At 49.5% G+C, this 25,252-nt stretch overlaps 1 protein-coding gene across 1 annotated transcript in view; it reads left to right on the plus strand.

Moving 5' to 3' along the window:
- Nucleotides 1-3,576: 3,576 nt before the first annotated feature.
- Nucleotides 3,577-25,252, plus strand: part of ADARB1 (adenosine deaminase RNA specific B1) — an 84,270-nt gene continuing 62,594 nt past the window's right edge. The window contains 1 exon segment of the mRNA XM_075755829.1: nucleotides 3,577-3,790. The gene's annotated coding sequence lies outside the window, so the exon portion shown is untranslated.

Consider the following 25,252-nt stretch of genomic DNA (forward strand, 5'->3'; position numbering starts at 1 on the left):
CCGCTCCCAAGCAAGGCAGAGGCGGAGGATTGTCTCTGCGAGGGAGGAAGTATAAAAATAGGTTGTTGTTTCCAGCGCAGGCCTTCGTGCTGGTCCTCTTCACTGTCCCTGTGAATGTGTGTACGGATCCTTACCCTGCCAGGAACAAACAGGGTGAGGGAAGAAGCCAGGCGCGAGCGCAGCAGCCGCTCGGTGCTGCACCTACAGCCCGCGCTGGGCACTGAAGGGACCGTGGTGCAACATGGTAATGTGGGTGCCACCACCCAAGTGCTCTAGAGAAATGGGTGAGAAAGCACATGAAGCTCTTGGCACGAGCTTTGGATAACACTGAGGTATTACAGCACTACGTATCATTTTTGTCTGATTGATTTCTGCATGAGGTTCCTGTGATGGCTGGGCACACCTCACCGTGGGACGGGGCCAGCTTCCCATGGGGGAAGCCAGATGGGAGATGCCAGAGGCTCTTCCCACTGGAGGTTCTTCCCACCGGCATGTCTGTGGGTCAAAGCCTTGGAAAATCATGTGTTTTTCTTTAAATAACCCCTTTAAATATCTTTTATTTAAATGCCCCTTCCTTTTGGATCCTGATTACTTTAAGGAACAGATTCTTTTTCTGGTGGTGAGCAAGCTGGGTGTCACCTGTGGATCTGTGGGCAGCTGCAGGAGGATGGACACCAGGGGTGGTCTTCCAGGAGGGGCCCTGCAGTCAAGGTCCCACCTTGCTTCACAGCACCTTGGTTTCAGTGTTGGCTGTTGCGGTTCTGGATACTCCTGTCCTCCGTGCAAAGGTTGGCAGTTCCTGGGTTTTGCTTGTGTCTTGGTGCCAACAGCAGCCGGGGGCTTTGAGCTGAGACTTTGCGTTCGGTGGAGGAACCTGTCTCTGCTTTGGAGGGGAGGGAGGCTGGGGGAAGTGCTCCAGCTCCCCTCTGTACCTCCGGTACTCTGCATCTTTTTTCTGCTTTGACCCACTGCAGAGAGTCCTGGGGCTGGTGCAGCCCATGGCCAGGTGTTCCATTGCTCCCCTGGAGGAAGCTTCTTCTGAAGATGTTTGCAGCATATAGTCTGCATTTCACTGACTTCAGGCTTAACACCTTGCTCTTCTCACCAGAAATACCCCAGTGCAGAACAGCTATTACCTTTTTACCGTGAAGAGGACAGCTTTGCTGCCTGGAACGAAGGTGATGGGAGGGCTGGAGCACCTCTGCTATGGAGACAGGCTGAGAGAGTTGGGGTGGTTCAGCCTGGAGAAGAGAAGGCTCCAGGGAGACCTTAGAGCCCCTTCCAGTCCCTGCAGGGGCTCCAGGAAAGCTGGAGAGGGGCTGGTGACAAGGGCAGGGAGTGACAGGCCAAGGGGAATGGCCTGAAGCTGCAGGAGGGGAGATGGAGATGGGATGTGAGGCAGAAATCCTTCCCTGTGAGGGTGCTGAGGCCCTGGCACAGGTTGCCCAGCAAAGCTGTGGCTGCCCCTGGCTCCCTGGCAGTGTTGAAGGCCAGGTTGGATGGGGCTTTGGGCAACCTGGGCTAGTGGAGGGTGTCCCTGCCCATGGCAGGGAGTTGGGACTGGATGGGCTGTGAGGTCCCTTCCAACCCAAACCAGTCTGGGATTCTGCGACATCGCAGAAGTGCCCCAGAGCATGAACTGCAGGGCTGGCATGGGTGCTCACCATGGTGCAGCTGACTCTGCCAGCTTGCCCCTTGCTTCGGGGCAGCTCCTGGGCATAGAGCTGATGCTTTTGCAGATGGGTCCACCTCTGCCCTGAGATCTGTGTGTGATGGATGATTGCTCCATCACTTGGCTCTGGAAACCGTGCTCCAGGCAAAGAGGCTGTGGTATATAATGTTGAGCATGGCTTCTTAGAAAAATATTACCTGAGGGCAAATTAAATAAGCTGTTGGCTTCTTTAATAACTTTTTGTGTTCATTTGGTAACCTCAAAGGGACAGAAGCTGGGAAAGTAAGATTGCTGCTCGACCAGTCAGTGTTGTCAGCTGTAGCTGGGAATGAGTTTTTTAGGACATGATGAAGCGCTCTAAAGGACAGAGGAGAGAAGTGCGAGCCCAAAAAGCCACACAAGTGGGGAAGAGCGAGGCCAGCGCTGTGTCCTGCTGTGTCCTGTAGCATCCCGTGAGCTTGTTTTGAGACCTGCACCTGTCAAGAGCAAAACGCAAGTCATTGCTCAGAAACCTGCTCCCCAAAGTGACCGCGTGCTTTCGCTGTCACCGGCAGGCTGTGCGAGAGCCAGGTTTTAAAGGAATTATTTAAGCCTTTTCAGATCTACTGTTCTGCGAGAGGTTGAAGCCATAATTTACATAACGAGCCATGAGATACACTGATGAACTTCGCTGTGGGTGTTTGAGTGGAGATCACTCGCTGTTTGCTGGAAAACACCGTTTGGCTTTCTCATCTTGGCCTGGTGGGATGCACTCGGACATGGACATCACATCTGAGATGATTTTGGAAATGAAAAGCTCAGTCCTGGGGTTCTGCTGGCTCCGAGGCCAGTCGCGAGTCCCCGGGGTTGAGCATGGAGGACATGGGGACTTGTTCTTTTTGGTTTTTTTTTTTTTTTTTTTCCCTTCTTCTGAACCAACGTTGGCATTTCCGTGCCTCTTGACCAAAAGTGACCTTGTTGAAAAATAAAACGCAGGCATTTGGGTCTAAAAGGCAAACAAAGTCAAAGGCAGAAAAGCTCCTCAGCGTCTCGCGTGCTCCTGGCGACGTTGAACATCTGGGCGGCGTGCAGCAGCACCTGGACACCCTCAGCCGCACCCAAACACCCTCAGCCGCACCCGGGCACCCTCAGCCGCACCCAAACACCCTCAGCCGCACCCGGGCACCCTCAGCCGCAGGTGCCGCCGACATTGCTGGGTCCTTTGCCACGTGCTAAAGGCACTCGGATGACTTAAACTGTATTTTTTTCTCGCTTTCCTTAATGTCCCTGCTGTAGGCGCAACCGGCCCCGCGCACTCGAAGTCGCTTTTGTCCGGGCCGTGACGGACTCGCTGGGTGGCCGAGGAGTTGCTCCCAGCACCGGCCCCCGGGGGGCTGCTCCCGGCACCCGGCGCGCTGCCCGGGCACACAGCGCCGCACACCCCGCGGAGCCGGCCGGGCCAACGCCGCTGTCACCTGCCTGCTGAGGCCTGGCACGGGGAGCGGCGGGCCTGCCTCAGCCCAGCCGGCCTCGCCCAGGGCCGCCCGCCGCCGGGCCAGCGGGGTGGGTAGTGCCGGGGAAGGCAGCGAGGGGACGGGACGGGCCCAGCCCGGCCCAGCCCCTGCCCCAGGCCCCGCCCCCGGGCCGGCTCTGGCCACGCCCCCGCTCCCGCCCCGCCCCTGCCGGCTCTGCGTCGCAGCGCCCCCCCCGCCCCTCTGGCCGCCGCCTGCCCCGCCCCCTCGCCACGCTCGCCCAATCGGCGGCCGTCTCCCCGAGCAGCCGGCCCCGCCTCGCTCCCGTTGCCGTTCCCTGTGCGAGCGCGCCCGGGCGCGCGCCCGCTCCCCGCTCGCGCCCCTGCCCCGCCCCTCCCGGGGCCCGCCAATAGGAATGAAGGCCCCGCCCCCGGTCCCGCCCCGCGCGCGGGGCTCGCGCCGCTGGCGGGCCCGGCGCGGCCTGCACGTCGGCGGGGGCGCGCGCGGCCGGTCGTCCCGGTCGCGCGCAGGCGCGCACGGGAGCCGGTGGCGGCGGCGGCGGCGGCGGCGCAGCGGGGGCCGCCGCTCGGCTCGGCTGGGGCTGCGGATGGCGGAGCGGCGGCGGCGGCGGCGGAGGGGCCCGGGCAGCGGCGCGGCGCTGGGTGAGGTGAGGTGCGGTTGCGGCGGCGGCGGCGGGAGCGCCCCGCGGGACCTGTCCAGGTCCTGACGCGGCGGCAGGTGCCGGCGGCGGCGGGCCCGGCCGCTCCGCACCTGTTGAGCGCGGCGGGTCGGGGCGGGTCGGGGCGGGGGTGCCGGCCGCCGGCGTGGCGGGGCGCAGTGCGGCGCGGGGCCCGGCCGTGCCCGGCGGCGGGGCGGGGGCGGGCTACCGGGCGGCCTTCCTCGGCCAGGGGCCGCGGCGGCGAAGCCATTTTGAGGGGGTGACGGCGCGGCGGGAAGTTTGGCCCCGGTCACCCTCCTCGGAGGGAGCCACCCGGCGGGACCGGCCGCGGAGCCCGGCGTCTTCTCCAGCCTCCCGGGGACGCGGCCGCCGCGGGGACGGGGCTCGCTGCTCTCTGGCGCCCGGTGCTCTGCCGCCCGGGAGCCCGCTGCTGGCGGCGAAGGTGAGCGCGGCGGTCGCGGTGGCCTGGCCGCCCTCCTCTCCTCTTCGCCCGGCCACCCGGGGCCGGTGTGCTCCCTCCGGGGGAACCGGGGCTGGCCGCCTCCCCGCGGCCCCCGCTGCCCGCCCTCTGCAGCGGGGAAGGCGGGCGCGTCCTTGCGAGAGGAGCTCGGGCGTGAAATGCGGGTTCACCTCGCAGCGGCTCTTTTTTTCCTGGCTGGTTAAAAAACCCTAAAAGCCCCAAAGCGCCTCCCCCCTCTTTTTTTTTGGGGGGGGGGGGTTGTTTGTTTGTTTTAGCGTGCCATCTGTTGCTGTGGCCCCTGGTGGGTTTGGGGTTTCCTGGTTCCTCCTGGATCTGGTTGGATTTAGGCTGCGCTGGAACAAAACTGCGGCGGTGATATCTGTTATCGTGCAAAAAGTCTGGTCCGCTTAAAAAAACGTTTGCGCGCGTTTTTAACAATCAAGGCGCGTTGGGTTGCCCTGAAGGATGCCCGGCTGGGCTGTGGCCGAGGGGTGGCCGCTGGCCTGCTCCAGCCCGGCGTTCCGCCCGTGTCCTCACCTTGTGCTTGTCAGGACTCGGCGTGATGGATGGCCGGCGGCGCTGGGCCAGAGGGGAGGCTGCGAAGCCGTCGGGACTCTGGGCTCAGTCTGGTGAAACCACAAAGCAGACCGTAGCCAAACAGCAGCCAGGCTGGTCCTTGGAAACACACTTGGCCTGGGCTTTTATTTAGTTCTTTGGGCAGATACGTCTCTGTGCAGGAACCTAACCTCTTTTTTTTTCTCCCTCCATCTCCAGTAGGTTCTTTCGAGCAGCAGCAAACTGCTGTTGATGTTTCTATGTTGTGCAGTATCGGATTTGAGCCCTGGGGCTCTGAACGTGGTGCTGCTGCTCAAGGGCTTTTGCCACTGTTTGTAGCATGTTTATTCCTCGGGGAATCTTTTTCAGTGGTAAATTAAAACTTCCTGGGTTTTGTAGCATAAACAAGATTGCGGTTGGTTTTTGGTTTGGGTTTGTTTTTTTTTTTTTTTGGCGTGCAGAAGCGGTGACGAGCTCGTCCTGGCTGTTGGACTCGTATGGACACGCCGTTTGCTCTGTGAGTTATCCGTCACCACCGTTTGAGCGTCGCATGGGTGAAGTTGTAGCACCGTTCTAGCATCATTCTCTGACCTGTTATGCTCGAGAGTAGCGGCAGGCCAACCTACAGAGTGCAGAAGATGTTTAGAATAATTAGTGATGGAATACCCTTTTAAAATAATTGTTTGGGTTTATCTAGCACTCAATTGTAGTGATATCTACCCCTAAAAATAGGCAGGCCTCCTGTGTAATGAGTCTCATAGTATAAACAGTCACGTCTTGAATGACTGTTGTTACTTTTAGGATGTCGAAGATAGATGCTTTTGGGGGTTTTGCCAAATCCTCTGTCTGTTTGACCCTTTTTTTTTTCTGCAGCAAATGATGTGGTTCTTGGCCCTTACGGGGTGTAGTCGTGCGATGACCAGAGGAAAAGCTTAGTAACCCTTGCCATTCAGGACTGGCACGGCAGGACAGAAAGCTTCCCCCCGCTCCTCTGGCAGCCTGAGATCGAGCAGTCCTGTCTTTTCCACGAAATTCCTGCTCTGTGCGCTGCCACATACGCAGAAGCGTGGCCAGCAGTTAGCTTTGACAGGTGACTTGGCACCACTTTTGCTTGGAGGCACTGTCCCCAGTTAATTAAGTGCAGAGCTCTGTCGGCTAGCATTTGTCTGTGCTGGTAAGTCCACGGTTTTCGTGCGAAGAGCAGCTCAGGCGTGATCATGGTTGCGCTGCTTGTGCCGATGTGCTCGCCCTGTGCCGGGCTCTTTGTCATGGTGCTCGGTTTCGCAAGGCTGGCCTCCCGGGATGCCTTCCCCGAGTTTGCCAGGGCACAGCAGCGTTAACGCGCAATTCTTGCTTCCGGTAATTAAGAAAAAGAATTGTGCGAGGAATTTTCTCACGTTTTGCCGTACGGTTTATCAGAGTGTAACAGATGAGCTGTGGCCCTCACCCCTCATGCACACGTGCTTTTTAAAGTTTCTTTTCAGCAGCCAGCGTGCTGGCCGTGGCTCGTGTGCGAAAGCACCGGCTCCTCAGCTCAAGGAAGAGCAGCCCAGCTTTTTCAGCAGGAAGAGAATTTGCTTTATGAAGACTTGTTTTCTGGGGAGGTACTGTAGAGGACATGGTGCTCAGTGTTTGAAGCGGGAGGTGTGTCAGAGCTTTGCTCACGCTGCGCTCGTGGACCTCAGGCCATTTTTGTATTTGCCCCCAGGTTATTCAGGTTTATCTGCTCTGATGAAAGTTTAGTGCCCTTTCATGGGCTGTACGTGGTTCGGGAATGGAAATGCGGTGCCGTAAGCCTTCAGCAGCAGTCCTCTTGCTTGCTATGAGCACGTACATCTTCTAGAGTACTTTAATCTTGTTTATTATAAGCAAATGGGACTTACTTCTCTTTTAAAAGCCAACTGTGTTTTGTCTTGAGTGGGTAAAACCTAAATGGCTGGGCTTATTAGCTCAGGCAGGGCATCGTCGCAGTTTGGGACTGCAACCAGGTTGGGCTCCGCTGCCCTTCCGCAGACTCATCTCGGTGCCCCGTGTACCCCGCACCGGTGCCGTCGGTTGTTCGCAGTCACCCGGTCAGAGACCCTGCGTGGGAGCAGAGGGATTCTGTTAAGCAGCGTGATGGCAAACAGTCGTGTTGGAGAGCCATGGAACAGACCAGAAATATAACACGCCCTCTAAGGAACTCAGCGTCGATGTTTTGGGGATGTCATCTGTGCCTGGGGGAACTTGTGTGGATGGCAGCAGTGGGTATGCCCCTGGTGAGGAGCGTCTCGCCGGCGCAAGGGCTGAACGAGTCCGTTAGTGCCTCTCTGGGCCAGGACGATCTTAGGTGAGGCTGAACTAGGCTGTCTCCAGGTGCTGGCAGTGAGCGTGGCTGGTCAGGTTGATGCCTCTTGCATTCGAAGTCAGCTCAGCGGGCGCACAACCCGAAGACGTTAGGTGAGAATCTCTGTTTGAACATCTAAGGACGTGGTCTGATGGAGAGAGACACGTAGCACTTGCTGTTTCTGCAGCTTCTGAGACCGGTAAGTGCTTGGCGCCTTTGAAACTCAGCCCATCCAGCTGCCGTGCTATGGATTTCAGTTTAAGTTTAAGTACCAGAGATTAAAACTGTGGTTTTGGACTGTATTTATCAGTAGAAGCTGTTATTTATGTATCTTGGTTTTAAAGGAAATGCCTTTATAGTATAAATGTTGTGTGACCAAAAAAAAAAAAAACCCCAACGCAACAGCTTGGCGAATTGATTATGTAAGCAAACGAAATGACATTTTCAAGCAAGTTTCTTTCTTGTTTGCATACAATGTGGCTGTTTCTTGCTCGTTCCTACCATTTAACAACAGAGTGTGTTTTTTCAGTCCTTTTAGTGAATGTCTTTTTATGGTAGGTTTGAGAAATATTTGTTTTTGCAATTTGAGTCCTTGAAGAGGCCGTAAGCAGGCTCTGGGAGCTGGCAAGAGCTGGCTGTGCGTATCAGGGTCTGTACCTGACCAAAGCAGCAGCATGTCTGTGCATTTTAAAAATAATAATTTAAAAAAAAAAAAAAAAGGAGAAACCCAAGTAACTGATACTACTCTGGGAGCTGAGCTTGTCTCAGAGTGATGCCCCGGACAGCCATCCTCTCAAGGATATCTGGTTGCAAAAGGAATTGGGATCATTTTTACATTCTCTACCTCCGGGTCAGCCACAGCGTTTGTCCATCCCCGTGCAAAGGGAATTCGGCGCCTCCAGAAAAGCTGCGCGGGTTACCTTGAGTCTCCTTCGCCGGCGGGGAGCAGGGGCTGAGTCAGTGCTGGCTGCCGAGGGCTGTGACTCAGTGCGGTCCCCTCGGACGCACGTCCAGCCCGCTGCCAACAGAGCCGGGGAATAACCTGATTACAGAAGTGTCCTCTGTGGGTATGTGCTGGTTGGAGGGATCTGGGAATGCGGGGCTGCTTTCGGTAATTGTGTGTGTCTGTGGTGGAACCTGGTCGTTACTGAGCTTTTATATGCCGTACCGAGCAGCTGTGGAAGTGCCAGGGAGCTCAGAGGCCAGAAGCTCCTTTCCTTTGTACTTGATAGCACGCTGTTATGGTTTGATATCTTTGTGGGTTGTGTCAGGTTTTAAATTTTATTTTATTTTTATCTGCTTGAATAGGAATGGTGCTTTGTTTTCCTCGGGGAGAAATTTCTTCCCTGATGCTGTAGGGTTAGGGCTCTGGGTATTCCTGCCCCTTAGCGTGAGGATGCCGTCCATGCTTTTAAATCAGGATTACCTCGCAAACTAACGTTTTTATCAAGAACTCCTGCCACTCCCATATGTTTCTGAGCTCAATGTCCCATTGCATAAGCATCACACTGTCAGCGTACCTTAATGAAATTGGTCAACACATTGAAAAGTCCATCAAATTTGACGAGAGGGCAGAGGTGTCAAAGGTAAGTGCCGAGAAGGTGCGCGAGGGACAAGAATCTGCGTGGAGGAAATTCTCAGGTTAGCGCTCTGCTGGAAGAAAAGCTGTTGGCCGAGCGCAAATATATTATTAGGCGTCAGAGTGTCTTCATGTTAGGGAGACAAACAGGAAATCGAGTTTCATAAGTAGTTCCAGTAGAAGCTGAGTGTCCTTGTTTTCCTTTGTGGAAGTGGTGAGGAGTGATCCGAGTAGCAATCTTGCATTGTCCTAGGTGACAGAAGAAAACAAAAGATTTCGGGTACCGTCCTTCACCCTGCCCCTCGGGGCCGAAGGGGGAGGGAGATGAGTGAAGATGTTAAATTTAACTGTAAAGGCTTTTGCAGTTGTCCAGGAAAACGTCCTTTTATAGGTGCCACGTAGCCGCTCAGGTCAGGAGTTTTCTGTGCGGAGTGCTTTTGGCAGAGATGCAAAAGGAAGGTCTGCTCGGGGGACTGAAGAGGATCGCCTTTTTCCTGTTTGCACCAGTATGAATTTAAGGTATTTATACGGATGTTCTTTTCCATTTCAGTTTCTGAAGCTTGTCTTTTGTGTGGCATACTGAAATGGGATTTTTTTTTTTAATTTATTTTTTTATTTTGAAGAGATTCTAACAGAACAGAGCTCTTGGACCCATATCTTGAATCTTGCGGGTAAGATGCTGAGTATACCAAGTATTCTCATTCAGAGAAAACGTGGGAGGAGTATGGTATATTTATATTTTGAATTTAAAGGAAAGTAGAAATATTCCTTGTTTGGTGCTGCATGTCATGGCATACTCTCCGATTACCTGTTGTTACTATAATACTTTAAGTCACGTAAAAAATTTTGTGATGGGCCTTTGGTAATATTAGGCTTGGGGACTATACCGATACCAATTCATCATTGTTCCAAACTCTACGTGTGCTAGCACTCTTCATTTCCCAATGACTCCCCCTCCTCCTGTCGGCTATTAATTGTGTTGTATCAGCTCTGGGAAGAGATGAACTGTTTAAAATTTGATCAAAAAGAGAACAAGCAAGTATGGAAAACATTAGTTTCTTTCATTTGTCAGATGTAGCATGTGAAAATGAAGTTTTTTACATAGGGATTGTGAGGCAGCCTTGACTAGAAGTGTTTTTTTCCCATTTAATCTGTTTAAATTTTGAGATTTGCAGAGATAATTAGCACTTGCCTCTTCCATTCTGAAGGGCTTCTGCTGAAAGTGTTCAGTGAGTCTAAAATGAGGTTGATATTTAGGTTGATTTACTCAGCCCCTCACCTTTATCAGCAAATGAGTCTTTAAGTTTTCACTGCCTTTTTCCCTTGCTTAATTATACTCTAATATTTAGGCACGGTCTACTGAGAAACTGTTAGAGGGGAAAAAATATCTTTGATTTCTTTCTTTAGATGCAGATTTTAGAAAACTTAGTTTAGAAAGCCCATTCTGAATCAAAATGAGTTCTTATTTTTCACCTCAAATATTGAGTACTTCATAATAATAATAATTTAAAAAAAGACTTTATATGACTCCCAGTAAGAGCATAGTAGGATCTTCAATTCAAAAGCATGCTCAGCCCTATGTTTTCATTAATAAATAGTGCACATGCATGCAGGTTAGCTGGAAAATAAATGTGGCCAGCCCTAGCAGAAGACTCCAGCTAGGGATAATACAAACATCAGGGTACAGACTGTAAATCAGGAAATTTGTGCAGCAGAAATTACCAGGGATTTGGGAGAGCACTGAAGGAAAATATCGCTGCAGGCTTGCCCTGTTCTTGGAGCAGCTGCTGAGGGAAGAGCATAGCACTCAAGATGATGGAGCCTTGGTGTGGTCCACCCTGGATGCCATTAGGGGGATAGTAAGGAAAAAAAAAAAGTCTACTGATCAAAACCAGACTAAGATAACACATTTCAAGGCTGCTTTTGTCCTTAGACTCGCCATGCTTTTCACTTCTAAAGACAGAGGATCAGTACTGGTATATTTAAGTCTCTGAAAAATGAGAAGAATGAACATAAGCTGATGGCTGAACTGTGCCTCGTTTGTGAGAAACTTGTAATAAAGCTCGCTCCGTGGGGGAACTGGGTTCACATCCCTCCTCCGCTGCTCAAGTTTTAAAGCTTGCTCTTGGCACAGACATGTAGCTCACATTGGGAGACCAGAGGAGGAGGAGGAGATAACTTCTCTTCTGTCAGGTGCTTCCCTCCTTTTTTCATCTGATAGCCTTTGATCGAGCTTCCACCCTGGACAGAACTTTGTAGCACACGTGTTCTGTGTGTTTCCCACGCTACAGAAGGTAGCAAGGGGTGTTACGGAGGGAGAGATCTCCTGCTTGATCTGTATGAGAAGCAGCATTGCTTTCTCACTTAAATTTTTGTAGTTTTGGTAGCTGAAACTTGTAATCTGGTTGAACATCCCCTTTTGGACACTGACTCCATGTAGGTTTGCAGCCCCTTGAACCTGTTGCCTGTGGAGTCTGCACAAAGTCTGGGCGCTGTTTCGAAGGTGCGGAGCCACAGGCAACCATGAGTTACAGTCATATTCCACATTAAACCGGCTAGGCTAAATCACGTTCCCATTTTTTTTTTTTTTCTCTCCTCAAGTTTTTCAGAGCAGCCGTGTGGCATCCATCTTCTCAGCCGCCATGGCTTTGATGTCTTCCCTGGAGCTTCAGCCACTCTCTTGGTTAGAAGCGCTCTTACAGCAGCAAAGTCATCATTCAAGTGCTGAGAGCAGATTTGCTTTCCTGGGATTTAATGTGTATTATACAGACATTCTTATAGTCATATTTTTACAGATGCTTTTTATCTCTTGCCACTTACCAGCGCCAGGCGGTATTCTGCAGTTTGATGTAGTGTGATACTGTGTTTTGATAACAAAGTAGAGCTGGAAATTAATGCTTAACTTGAACCAGTGATCCTGGCAGTTGTGTGTTGGGTGTGTACGCTAGGATTTTAATTTGCATTGGGAACGTGCTTTTGGCAGTCTCCTGCTTGTCTCCACGTACTTGTGCTTCAGCTCAGACGGAGGAGTAACAAAGTCGGAGGATCGCGAGCGCAGAGATGAGCTCCAGGGGCACGTCCACCACCTCTGAGTAAGCAATTGGGTCGTGCCTCAATCGCTCACGAGCGTTCAGCCTTTGATTAATCAGAAGCTAAATTGGGACCCCTTCGCTGAGTTAGCAGCTCTTAAGAACGTGAAACAGAAGAGTAGAGCTGACTCGAGCGAAAGCACGGAGGTCTGCTTGGGAGCATGCGTGCCTGTGCTTTTGGCAAAGTACAGGCAAAGGGGCAAAGTCTCCCAGACTGAAGAGCTTTGAGAAAGTGCAGAAAATCCTCTCGTAACTCTGTAACCTGACATGCTCGGAGCGGTGGGAGCTTGAGCCTATCGCCTCCCCTCTATTTCATGAGCACTGTCAGGTCCTTCCATCGTAGTAAAGTCAGCAAAGTCTGATTTTTCCTGTGTTTTTGAACCTTTTTGCAAAAATCTGGGAAGTTATGTTAACCCCAATTCCATAATGATGCTAACGAATTGGAAATACTCCCTGTCTGTGCGCAGGGCGCATTAGTCTGAAAGCCTTTGGGTAGTTTATCCCCGTTGATGCTTTTATATCAAAGTTGATTTCCGTAGACCTCAGCGGTGATGAATGCGGATAATGAGGGATAGGGAGTACTACTGTAGCTTTGTCGGGGTTTTTTTTCTTTTCTGGTGCAGCCTAGTTTCTCTTCTCTTATCCCCTGAAAGCTATTCTTAGTAAGTGGTTGTTTTTTTTTGAATTAAGTGAGTGAATAATCAGTATTTCATTCACTGTCCTTACATATGCTTAAATATAGTATTAACGTAATCTTCTTATATGCTTTTCCTCCTGCTGCTCCTGAGTTCATAAAGGAACCAGGTTCACTGTTAATAAGATCTATGAATGAACTTGCCTGGAAGTAAAATAGTTCTTTTGGGCTTTGGCTCGTATTTATTGCCAAGATGATAATTTATTTATATTTTTGGAAGCTACCATCATTCTTCATGCATCTAGCTTCTTACACTGCACCGTCCCTGCTTGTTTGCCTTGGTGCTGTCAAGAGTAATTGTTCTGTGTACAAATTCCTTAGAAACAGCCTGTGAAACGGAATTTTGTTTCCTGCTTTGAAGGTAAAATGACTGGTGGCAAACTTTATGTTGTCCCCTTTTTAGGAGGGTTGATCGACTTGAGGAGACCGAGGCGGTGATCGACACTTGTCAGTCTCCTCGTGCGGGAGCTTCACACGCCTCTCCTCAGGGCTGAGGGCCCACGGAGCCGGGGGGGGGGGGGGGGCACAGGGAGGGTTGTGTTGAACGAGGGGGGGCACAGGGAGGGTTGTGTTGAACGGGGAGGGGGCACAGGGAGGGTTGTGTTGAGCCGGGAGGGGGCACAGGGAGGGTTGTCCCGCGGCCGCCGCTGCCGCCGTGACCGGAGGGAGGCAGGGAGGGCGGGAGCTCTCCGTGGTGCCGAGCGGGGCCGCCCCGCCCCGTCCCGCCCCGCCCCGCCGCCGGAGCGCGGGTGGCCGTGCCGGTCACCGGCCGGCCGGGGATGGCGTGGCGTGGCGTGGTGTGGCGTGGCGTGGCGTGGCCCGCCCAGCGGGCTCAGTTCGCCCTGCTGACGCCCGGGGTTGGATCCGTGGCTGGGAGCAGAGCGGGGGGTGTCTCGGTCTGGACGCGGGCTGCGCAGCGCAGTCGGCCGAAGGTACAAAGTCTGTGTGGCACTGTGCTCGGCAGAGCTGCCCCTCGCTCTGCTGAGGGCTTTGGCGGGCTGGAAATATAAACTTTGAACGTTAGGCCATGGTCACGTTTCCTGGAGATGGAGTAAAGGTAATACAGCTTAAATAAATACACCCGGTGTTCCTGTAAGTCCATACGTTTTTCTCAGCCCCTCTTCTCCCATCATTGCATTTCAGATCATGATGGCTGTTTTTTTTTGTAGCCTGGGTAATACTCAGCACTATTAGACAGTATTCCCAACTCCACTGTTCATTTTCCATTTCCTTTGGCCTCCTCATGCTTTTTTTCTTAGGCAAAACCACCTGCTTTTCATGTAGGGTTGCGTCTGGTTTAATGGCCAGCAGGTGAGATCTGCGTTGCAGGTGAACCAGGACACTTCAGAGGTCGGTTTTACCAGCCCGGTTCTGAACATATGCAGCTTCTCTGTGCATCGGTGCTGTCCTGCCTGGCTTTTTCAGCATAAACCTACCTCAGGTTTGGAGTTGTCCTTTTTCCTGCTTGCAGTCTGTTCTTTCTGCAGTAGCTTGTTCAAGAGGTTTATTTTCAACACACTGGAGGGAAGGGATGCCATCCCTGCCCATGCCAGACCTGGACAGGCTGGAGAGGTGGGACTGTGCAAACTGCATGAAGTTCAACGTGATGAAGTGCGAGGTCTTGCATGTGGGTTGTGGCAATCCCAAACATAACTACAGGCTGAGTGGAGAATGGATTGAGAGCCACCCTGAGGAGGAGGACTTGGGGAGTGATGGTTGATGAGAAGCTCAATATGAGCTGGCAACGTGCGTTCACAGCCTAGAAAGCCAACCGTGTCCTGGGCTGCATCAAAAGCAGTGTGACCAGCAGGTCGAGGGAGGTGATCCTGCCCCTCTACTTCACTCTGGTAAGACCCTAACTGCAGTACTGCATCCAGCTCTGGGGTCCCCAGCACAAGAAGGACATGGAGCTGTTGGAGAGAGTCCAGAGGAGGCCACGGAGATGATGGGAGGGCTGGAGCACCTCTGCTATGGAGACAGGCTGAGAGAGTTGGGGTGGTTCAGCCTGGAGAAGAGAAGGCTGTGGGGAGACCTTAGAGCCCCTTCCAGTCCCTGCAGGGGCTCCAGGAAAGCTGGAGAGGGGCTGGTGCCAAGGGCAGGGAGTGACAGGCCAAGGGGAATGGCCTGAAGCTGCAGGAGGGGAGATGGAGATGAGATGTGAGGCAGAAATCCTTCCCTGTGAGGGTGGTGAGGCCCTGGCACAGGTTGCCCAGCGAAGCTGTGGCTGCCCCTGGCTCCCTGGCAGTGTTGAAGGCCAGGCTGGATGGGGCTTTGGGCAACCTGGGCTAGTGGAGGGTGTCCCTGCCCATGGCAGGGGTTGGGACTGGATGGGCTGTGAGGTCCCTTCTGACCCAAACCATTCCATGATTCTGTGATTTTAAAAGAAAGTTGACTTTCCAATCTTCAGCAAGCTTCCCTGATACCTGTGAGACCATTTTCTAAACAGCTGCTCTTGATTGCTTTAAGTGAATGTGGAAGAGACTAGAAATACAACATTTGATTCTTGCAATAAAAGCTCTGTTGAGGAATACGGCTATTGACTGTTATTCTCTTGCCAGTGTATCACCTGATCTATAGGACTGCTTAGATGAAACAAGCTGCTTTGAATCCTAAAGGCAAAAAAACTCCAACAATATTTTGAAGGTCATAGCTTTTATAGTGCAGTGTTAGAAAGTAGTAACAGGAATTGTTCTCCTGGTAGCTTTCAGTGTTAACATAGCTCCTCAGCATTAGCTAATGCTTTGGCTTTGGTATTCGCGCTGCTCCCTGCCTTGCATACTTTCCTTGCCATCTTCTAGTGGTTTCTTGCCTGGGTTTGGTACATTGCTGTAGTGCAAACAGGACAAAATTGTAAAACAAGGATATTAATCAGGACAGGATAGTACCTTTGCCTGGGAAGAGGTAGGAAGCACTAACGGTGTCTGTTTAGCTGGACACCCAGAAGAAGAACTAGACAGTGGGCTGTCCTGACAAATGTGAGTGAAAGGTTTAAAGTGGGATACTACACTGCCACCATGAAGTATTTGCTGCTCTTGCTGCTGAGCCGTAACCATCATCTTGTGTAAGTCTTAACTATACCCATGACCAGCGCTTTGCCTGCTGAGCACTGGGGCAGGTTGACCATGATGGTTCTAAGACTCGTATAGGTCCCTCTGATACGGAGGGATGGTGGTTGTCCCATGAAAGATGGGAACAGCAGGAACCCCTAGACGTGCAGAAGTCCAGGAAAGTGAGTATAAATGTGTATTTTTGCATCCATTGGTACTTAAAATGCATGCAAACTCCTCTTGCTCCAACAGTTTGCCGGACTTGAGGTGCACGTCATCCATGGCAGCATTAGTAGTGAATACTACTTTCATGTGTGTGCAGTGGCATCGTTTTGAATGTGGACTTTGGATCTGTGCAAGGAGGCTGCTGATGGTTTTATTGGAGATTTTCACCTCACAGAGCTAAAGGCTTGGTTTCTTGTTTAGAGCGTTGTTTAGAGAACAGCTAACTCCCTGTATTTCTGAAGGAATAGCTTCCTCTTCACAGAAAATGTGTGCGGTATATGCATATATATGAAATACATGCATGTGTATTATTTTTTACGTTCAGTACTTTGTCCAGAATAAGAATTTCAGTCTAAAAATAATTTAGATACGGTAAAAGGTCACTAAAGTGGGTGCATAATCTAAATTCCACTCAGTAATGTGGTTTCTTCACATATGAACTGATGCACTGGCTGAGATCGCTTAGGTAGTCTTGATTGCATTAAATGGCTCTTTCACTCTGCAGTTCTGCTGTAGAGAACCTGAAGCAAATTTTACACCTGGACTTATTTGCTTCCCCTGTCTCAGTGTGCCAGGGGAATGGGGATTTTCCACCCTGCTCCAGGAGCAGATGCAGCATAGTACATACAGAAGAGGTGCTCGTCCCTCTGTTAATCTCTTGCTGGTTTTAAGTTCTTGGGGACCTATGCTGGGGTGATCTTTAGACCTTATATGTGGGAAGTGGCAGAGACGGAGGAGGGATGTGGTGGTGGTATGTGCCCCGCGAGGTGGGGAGGATGGCTTTAGCATCCCGTACTGCAGCCGGCAGCTTGGATGGCACTGTGGTGCTCTGGTTTTGGCTGGAGCAGAAATGCAACCAAGCCTGGGAAAAAGAGACGCGGCTCTCCGGTTTCCAACAAAATCGCAGGGAGGTGCCCCTTGTGTCCCAGGTGAAGGCTGGCTTCCCTCGACTTGTCCACCCTTCTTTCCGTGGGGGCTTGGGGCTGGCTGGTGGCTGGGTGCTGCTCAGCACGCATGGAACGCTGGCAGCTCTCCTCCTCCTGGGGCCACCAGGAAATGCTTTCTGAAAGGTTGAAGAAAAACGAAGGCACTCCTGGCTAATCCAGCATAGTCTTTGCTCTGCCGTCATCTGTGGCATGTATCAATTCTGCCTGAAAAGCATCGATTATTTCTTGCCTTCATACAAAAAGCCTCGTTTGGTTTTGTACAGTGCTCCCTTCCAGGACAGATAATGGCTTCTCTTTTTTCCTCTCCCCCTGTATTTGGCACAGTCATACTCTGATTTGTTCTCCTAGACTGAGCAGCTCTTGGGGGACTTCTCTCGAGCTCTCTATGCTCCGTATGACCCCGTAGTCCTCCTCTATTTACCTTCTGCTTCCAAACGATATCGATTTGTAAGAGATGGCAGAGATGGGCAGAGTCTGGATGCAATTTTGCCATGCCTCGTGCAATGATAAATTTCTGGTGTAAATAATTCTCTTGTATTGGTAAATTTTCCCCAACAAAATGTCCCTTCTGGCAGAACTCTGTCCTCTCTCCTTTTAAGCCCCCTCATTCTGGAAGTCACCATCTCCTCTGCAGAACTAGTTAATTATTATGGTCTTCTATCAAATACCGTATTGATTTATTTTTATTGATAAGAGTGGTATTAACTCCAACTCTATCACTTTCCCGTCTGATGATGGTGACTATTACGAAAGATGTGCAGTTTCTTGAGAGGGCTACACTGGCAAAAACCGTTTGAAAAGCTAGGTGGGGTCAGTACGCCTGCTTCTAACCGATGCTTCGCTGATGCACTCAAGATCTCTAGTGAATGATAATGCACGGTTTGATGTTGGGGTCCCACGGGGTGTGTGGTCCCCTCTGAAGCTTCGCATGCTGCTCAGCAAGGCTTTCTTTTTGGCCAGTCTTACTCAACAGTTGGCTCAACTAATATACAGAGGAATTAATTCCCATTCAAAGTGTGGTTTTGTTGGGTTTTCTTTTCTAAAAATAATTTTTGCATCTTCCACCATAAATATTTGTCCAGCTTTCTCAGTCTGCATTGCTTATGAATCAAGAAAACACTTTTGTGGATTCCAAGTGACGTTCCATCCCAGCAAGGGACAGTAACCGCAGTACAGACTTTATGCTACCCAGGGAAGACAGAAATTGATAGCAGCACAGATGAAAGTAAACAGGGGAGTACTGATGTTGAAGAACCGGTGTGGGAACAACAAAAAATCCCCACCAAGAGGTTCTAATTACTCTAAATTATATTTAAAATAATATCTGAAGCTCAATATGTGTAACTGAAATACCATGTCTCTCACCCATTATTAAGACTTAGATTTAATGGGGGTCAAAAACCAGGGGACTATAAAAACATGTCCATAAATGCACAAAGGGTGGAGAAACCACCCTCCAAAAAAAAAAAAAAAAAAAAAACAAATGGAAGGGGGCAGATTTTGGCAAAAGAACCAAGAGATTGACTAGCTGGGAACTGATTTACAGTGGAAATTGGCATTTGCTGGGACCTGTGGTAGTTAGGTCAGAGAAGTGGTATTTTCTCTGTTAATCAAGGGGAGAGTCAGCCCCCAAGTTCCCATGAGGCTCTAAGAGACTTGTACTTTGGAGAAGCAAATTACCCAGCTTTGGTCGAGAAATACTTCTCTACATGCCCTGCCATTTTGTTGGTTTGAGTTTTGGGGTCATCCGGAGCTTGTATTCAGGATTTTTTACTGAATGTTGTAGGCACAAAATCTTCTAGCCATGAATCGTAACTTCAACTTCACCATGTGCTGAGCTCTGTGTTCAGACTTAAACACTGTATTTTGTGTTCCCTTCTGGTTTTGTTGGAATAACCTGAATATTGGTAGTTTGAAATACAAGCTGTGGCTGCACCGAGAGCTGCAGCAGCTTGAGATGCGGGGAAGTTCCCGGTTGCAACCAGTGAAGCTGAGCAGGTTGGGATGCTCCTGGAAAAAACCACAAGCAGTATGGGAATCTCCATGCTCATGTGGCACCGGACATCGGCTCAACAGCCCACAAACACAGGGCAAGGTGGGTTCTGGTGTAAGCTGGAAGAAGCATTTTGTATTTCTTATGGACCAATGAAGTGAATTATTTCAGCTTGAAGATCTGTGTTTCTATTCAAGATAACAGTCCTATAACCAATTTTTTTCAGCCCTAATATTTAAATTTTTTTTATTATTATGGAACTTTTCAAACACACAAAAGCAAAGAAAAAATTTGCTCTGTATCAGGAACTTTCATCACTGACTGATTAATTCTCCTCCTCTTAAATATATGTGGTTTCAGATTTGTCTTGCTAGGAGATTCTTTGGGGCCGCTTTGTATAATTTAGTAGCTAAAGTAGGCATAAGTATTTCTGCTCTTATTAGCCTCATTTCCTTTGGCTATCAGGAGCAACTTTTAATACTCAGCAAGAGATATTATATTATCTGAAAAGCTATTAATCAAATTTTATCTGAACTCAAAAAGACGAACGAAAATGAGCATAAGAGTTACCTTGAGAACTCAGCCTATGGGGGTAACGCATTAAAATTGTCTTCTGTAGTCTCAAGTCTCCGCATTGATACACTCACAAGTTTTGGCCCGGTGGCCCTCGGCTGTGGTTTCTGCTTGAGAATCACAACATAAAAGATTTTTTCAACCTTTTTTCTGTATACAAGTCATGCAAGCCAAGGGTCTGTTCTGGCCATGCCATCCTGACCTGTGCCTGGGCCATGCCAGCATCCTCCCTCTCTCTCGCTCTCCTCCTGGCCTATCCAAACCCTACCCAGCGTTTCCCTTGCTGGTCTTGTAAAATTCAAGGATGTATTACAATTTCTTGAGTAAGAAGGTGGTAAGTACCGTTTCTGCACATCGTGGCTGTAAAATGTCTAATGTTCTGTGATGGCAAACACTCTGCCTACACACCAGAGTGGTGATGGAAGTCAAATTTTACACCATAAGCGTGGTTGGTGGTTGTTTTTTTATAACATAGAGCTAGTTAATATAGAATAACACAAGGAACTGCTCCGGAAGGGACGGTTTGAGTCAGTCTTGTGTTAGAGAGCTCCCAATAGCCAGCTGCAACTGCCAGGTCCCGAGGAAGGCTTCCAGAAACTGGGAGTCAAGCCCTCTCAAACGTTAGCTTGAAGTTCTTCAAATCTGCTTATATTTGTAGTGGAGAAAAAGCAGAAATGTGATTTTTAGAAGCGAAAGGTAACACTTTCATATTCTTAGAAGTCCAGCAGCTGTTTTTACCAGAAACATTGCAGTGATGAGACACACACACAAAAATCCTGCAAGCTGCCACCATGGAAATGCAGACTGTCAGCGAGACTTGAGTTACAAACACAGGGTGCTTCGAGTTCAGCTGCCACGCGCTCTCCATGCATGCTGCAGCGGGCTGAGAGGGGGCCTCTGCGGGGAGGAAAAACCCCACAATTTAAGGTACAGGTGCTGGTTTTTTGACTCCCCAGTGCAGTGAGGCAGTTCATGGGATCCCCTTTGTGCTGCAGGGCAGGGGGCACCGTGCCTGCAGGTGAGTCAGAGTCCTGGCCCCTGGGCCAGCCCCCAGGTTGGGCTGTGAAAACAGCTGCAGCCAGACCAGGATGGTGGGGCAGAGCGGTGTGTGCTGGGATGTGGGTAATCCCGTTTGCAAGAGAAGGGCAAAAGTTACGGCTTGGTGCAGCCTTTGGCAACTCTCCCCCTTCCCGTCTCCCATGGAGTGTAGCGCCTCTCCTGTCCCTGCATCGCTCTCCCGCAGTCCCCAGCTCTGCTGGGGTATAGATGCATAAATAGGGAAGCAGCGAGAAAACAACTGACCTGGAAACATGATGCCCAGCTAATTGTGGCCCGGTCCTTTGTTTGGGAAAACAGCATGATTTGGGTTTCTTCTGCGGTCTTTTAACTTCCCTGTGCATGGAGTTCCTGGAATGTGCAAATTAAAGCCAAGGGATTAGAGCGTTCTGAAATCCTCCCACATTAAATGCATAACATTTATTTAAAAAATAATAAAGCACACGCACTGGCAGTGACCACAACCTGTCTGCTTGAGTGGGGTGGTTGCTAGGGCAGAGTGCTTGCTGCTGCTGGGTGCCCTGGCTTTTGGTACGTGTGCGCAATCCACGATTTTTGTTTCCCCGGTTTAGTTTGTGCTTCCTGGCTTTTTGTGCCCAGCGGATGGAGTTTTGTGCTGTTTTTCTCGGTGGGGGAAGCTGTTGGTGAGCTGCAGGCTGATGGAGAACGATTAGCATCGTGATTCATATCAAAGGCTGAGCCTGAAATGTGCACAAACAATGTCTATGTTACGCCCTGTTTCCATCCAGCCTGTACATTTTATCTTAGTGTACTCCTTTTACTGAAGTTGCAGCACCCTCTTCTGCTGTTTTATCTTCATATAGGCGCTATAAACTGCAATCAAGTTGCCTTCTAATCTCACTGATAAAATTAATGAAATTCTGTGGCTGGGCTGCGTGAGATGTTTTTCCTGCAGTCATTGGTGCGTGGGTATGCCTCTGCCCCTTGGGTCTTGTCGGTTTTAACCTCCTTCGTGTTGCTCGTCCTCTGTCAGGTGCAGATAGGTAACCCTAGTCCCAGTCAATGCTCTGCTTGTAAATCCAGCTATAAATCGCGTTGGTTCTTCAGCAGTGTTGTGGGAGCAACTAGCGAGTTGTGTCTCGTAACCAGGCGCAGCTTGGCGTGGGCGTACATCACCCCACCTTTGCTCATCGCTGGTCTGTCTCCCAGCTTCGTCAGCAGCCGCTTGTTACACCGGGTGGTTGGAAGCAGCTGATGGCAGCGGTTTGCTTCTCTGCCTGGCAGCGGCTCGGCTGTCCTGTCCTGCCTGTAAAAGTAGAAGTCTGTGGATAAGATGCGTTGTTTTGGCGGTCCTGAAGCAGTAAATTTAATATTTAAGGACCATGGGGAGTGACTTCCCACGGTAAAGCTTAGAGAAGACATTCATATGTCATTAATGCAGGACATCATCTCATGGTTTTCAACACTGTTAAACTGAGTGATAAGTGTTTTGCATCTTTTTACTAAACATTGGTTTCTGATGCGGTTTTCTGAAGCCTAATGTTAAGGTACAAAACGTCCACGTAGCTTCATGTGCATCTTATCTTTGCCCCAGGGAGGAAGTAAGAACGAAGATTATCAGCCTGCCTTGTTTGGAAGTCTTAAAAACATCACTGTTGTTCAAATGAAGAAAGGTTTGCGGACCTCTAGTATATGCTGAACATATGTAGAACAAGCATGCAGGGGGTTTTACAGGTATTTTTTTCAGGATGTGTTGAGCAGAAACCCCCGGTCGCTCACCGTAGCAGAGACAACAGTGTTCAGCAGCTTTCTCAGTTGGTGCAGGAACGCCCGCCTTAGTGGAGCATCTTCCAGCACTGGAGTTGGTCGGTGCAGCTGGGACGGGTGGGTTGTCCCATCCCCGCCACTCCTCGGGCCTAAATTCTTGTCCACAGTCTGTCTGTAGTCCAGACTAATCTCGTTCTTGTAGCTGTTGTCTAAAAAGTACTGATACAGAATGGAGAAATTACTTTCAATTGATTTCTTAAGTTCCTTTGTATTTCAAAAGGTGCTGCTTAGTCTCGAGATCACGCTATTGTGCTATTTCCGTTTGACTAATGTTTAAAACAACTAAATGAGTAATATAAATATTTAAACATTAGCTATAGTGAAATCACAAAAAACAAGAATAAAGCCTAGATTCCCTGAAGACATTTCTGGTAATTTTGCTCATGTGAATCACTCCTTTGGCTTCTGTCACATTCTCCTCGAAGGTAACTCTCTTCTACATGGGATGTCGGGATCCTGTAGAAGGGAGGAGTGGCATTAAAATCTTTGATTCTGAAATAATGTTGTTTCAATACTGAAATTTTATATTGAGGCTTTAGGCTGTCATAAATAACTAGTACATTAACGCATTGTTAATATAATTTTTCAAATGTTTGGATCACAAAATTAAAAATCAGAAAATCAGAAATTAAAAGTTCCTTGCTGATATTTTGTGAATGTGTGAAAGCATTTTTGGTGAGAGAATGTTTGAAAAAAATAATTTATGTCTGTATTTGTTCCTGAACAGGTTTGAATCTTTGAGTGTTCCAGAATAAATGATGAATGTAATCTTATTTAATACCTGCAGCAAAAGCAGTGCTTCGTGGAGTAGCATACTTCTTTTCCTGTGGATACTAACCTGATTCCTGTTGCTTAATAGCTGCTGAATTTTCATACCTTTTGAAGTGTCAGTGAACTTGGTTTCAGTGTCTCACAAACAGATACTTTCTATACATAAGTTCAAATAAACAGCTTGTTTTATGCCAAGGGAAGGAGACACATTTGACAGCTTTGTATAGTGTATAAACTGCACTTACTGCTTTTTCTGAAACTTATTTTTTTCATGATGATGATCGCTTGCTAGTCTTTCCTAATTGATTGTGGAATTTAAATGAGCAATTCAAAAGGGATATAGCGATTATGGTTTGGATTTGGGCTGTTATTTCATTGATTCAGTCTGATAAAATAAGGTAGGAACCATCATAGATGTCAAATTGTTTCTTTGTATTTAGGTGGAAAAACTATTTCCAAAGGTTTCTTGCAGCTGCTTGCCTTGATCTGGGGTTGAGAGTCTGAAGCAAGTCTATTTTAATTAATAAAAACCCTAGCTCCTCTGGTGCCTAGGGAGGGCGTAAATCAGTTAGCAAAAACTGTGGCTGTGCCTGCATCAAAAATCCACCATCTTTTGAGTTTCTTGTTTGACCTGTCTGTGAAATGTCTTGAGACAGCCTGTGTCAGGGTGTAAACTGAGCAAAAACAAGCTGAGCAATGCAGTTGGCTTTCCTCCTCTAAGCAGTGCTATTTCCTGAGCCAGCAGTAAAATTGGAAGGGCAGAGGATGCTGGATTTAACATACCTGTGGTTTTTGTCATGTGGATGCCTGTAGTTGAAATGCCTTGGCAGCTTACCTGTGTCTTTCATAGAATCCCAGACTGGTTTGGGTTGGAAGGGACCTCACAGCCCATCCAGTCCCACCCCTCTGCCATGGGCAGGGACACCCTCCGCTAGCCCAGGTTGCCCAAAGCCCCATCCAAAATAAATAGGAAAGTAAATATGTAAAGATTGGGACTAACGTTTTTTGTCCTGTCCCACAGCTGGTGGCAAGTGTCTCCAGATAGTTACCTTGCAGGTTTGTGTCTTGACGTGGGACCTCCTGTCCCTTGTGGGTTGGTGGTTGGGAGGTCTCTGTCATTGGCTGTACTTTTCCCCCCCCAAATCTTACAGAACTGATTTGACACATCTAGCGTCTTGCAAATTTAAATTCTGTTGGAAAATCACTGTCAGTTACTGCAGAGAAACACAGATGTGTTTGCGGATGTGCCCAACGCAAGGGTGCCTGCTCCCCTTGTCTCCTCTGCTGGTGTCACGGCCTGGGACCTGCTGCTGCATCCCATCCTCTGACCTCATAAGGTGGGTCCCTGCCTGGTGGTGTGCCTCCGCTCCTCTGGGCTGGAGCATGGTCCTGGGACGGGCTGATGGCTCCTGGGACGGGCAGGGTGGCAGTGGTAGCTGTAGAGTTGGAGTCGCAGGACCTCCGCCACCTGCTCAGCCAAGGAGGCCTTCATTGCCTTCAAGGAAGGAGATCTTCATTGCTTAAGGAGACCCCTGAAATCTTTCTTTCTCAAAGATTTTAGGACTATTTGTTGACCAACGAAGACTTCGAAATGTTAGCTGGAAGCCTTTCTCCAAAGGAAGATTTCAAAGGGCCGGCAGATTACCTCTGAGAAACTGGAGATGCTGTTTTATACACATGAGATGCGGTCTGTGTAACGAAGTTAGTTATCAGATCTCCGACTCGGTTCTCATTGCCTTGAAACGTTTTCAGTTGAGCTTTAAAAAGTTAGTCTTTTCAGAAAGTCCTAAATGTCCAACATGACATGTTCTTCAAATGGGTTTCAAGTGTCCTTTGCTGTCCAGGGAGAAATCATGTTGGGTGTGTTTCCAACTTTTTTGTCTGAATAAACTCACTAGTCACATTATTAAAAATGAAGCTGTTTGGAAGTCCCTTGATTTCCATTTGTTTTGCTTTTTAGTTGTTATTCCAGCCATGTGATGAAAAAGAATTCTTCTCAGGCTTGCTTTTGAATTCTATTTTACTCCTGTCTGTGGCAGGAGGATAAACCTGTATTAAAATGACAGTCGTGGTTTCACGAGGAAAGCAAATGCCAGTGAGGTGACATGCACATCTGTCTTTGGGGCCTGTTTCCTGACATTCGTAAGGGTCTAAGAATTGGCTTCCTGATTTTTTGGGAAGTAACGATGTGGAGATGCTGCGGGGAGGTGCCGAGCTCCTGGAGGAGCCCCTGCAAGAGGAGGTGGGGAAGCGCGTTCTGACTTGAGCGAGTCCTGAGGTATCCATCTGCCCCCAGGCCGAGCCAGGCAGGGTGTGCGGAAGATGAGAGGTTTATTCCTGGTTTTTA

Source organism: Balearica regulorum, chromosome 6 (genome assembly GCF_011004875.1).
Source record: "Balearica regulorum gibbericeps isolate bBalReg1 chromosome 6, bBalReg1.pri, whole genome shotgun sequence".
Taxonomy (NCBI): domain Eukaryota; kingdom Metazoa; phylum Chordata; class Aves; order Gruiformes; family Gruidae; genus Balearica; species Balearica regulorum.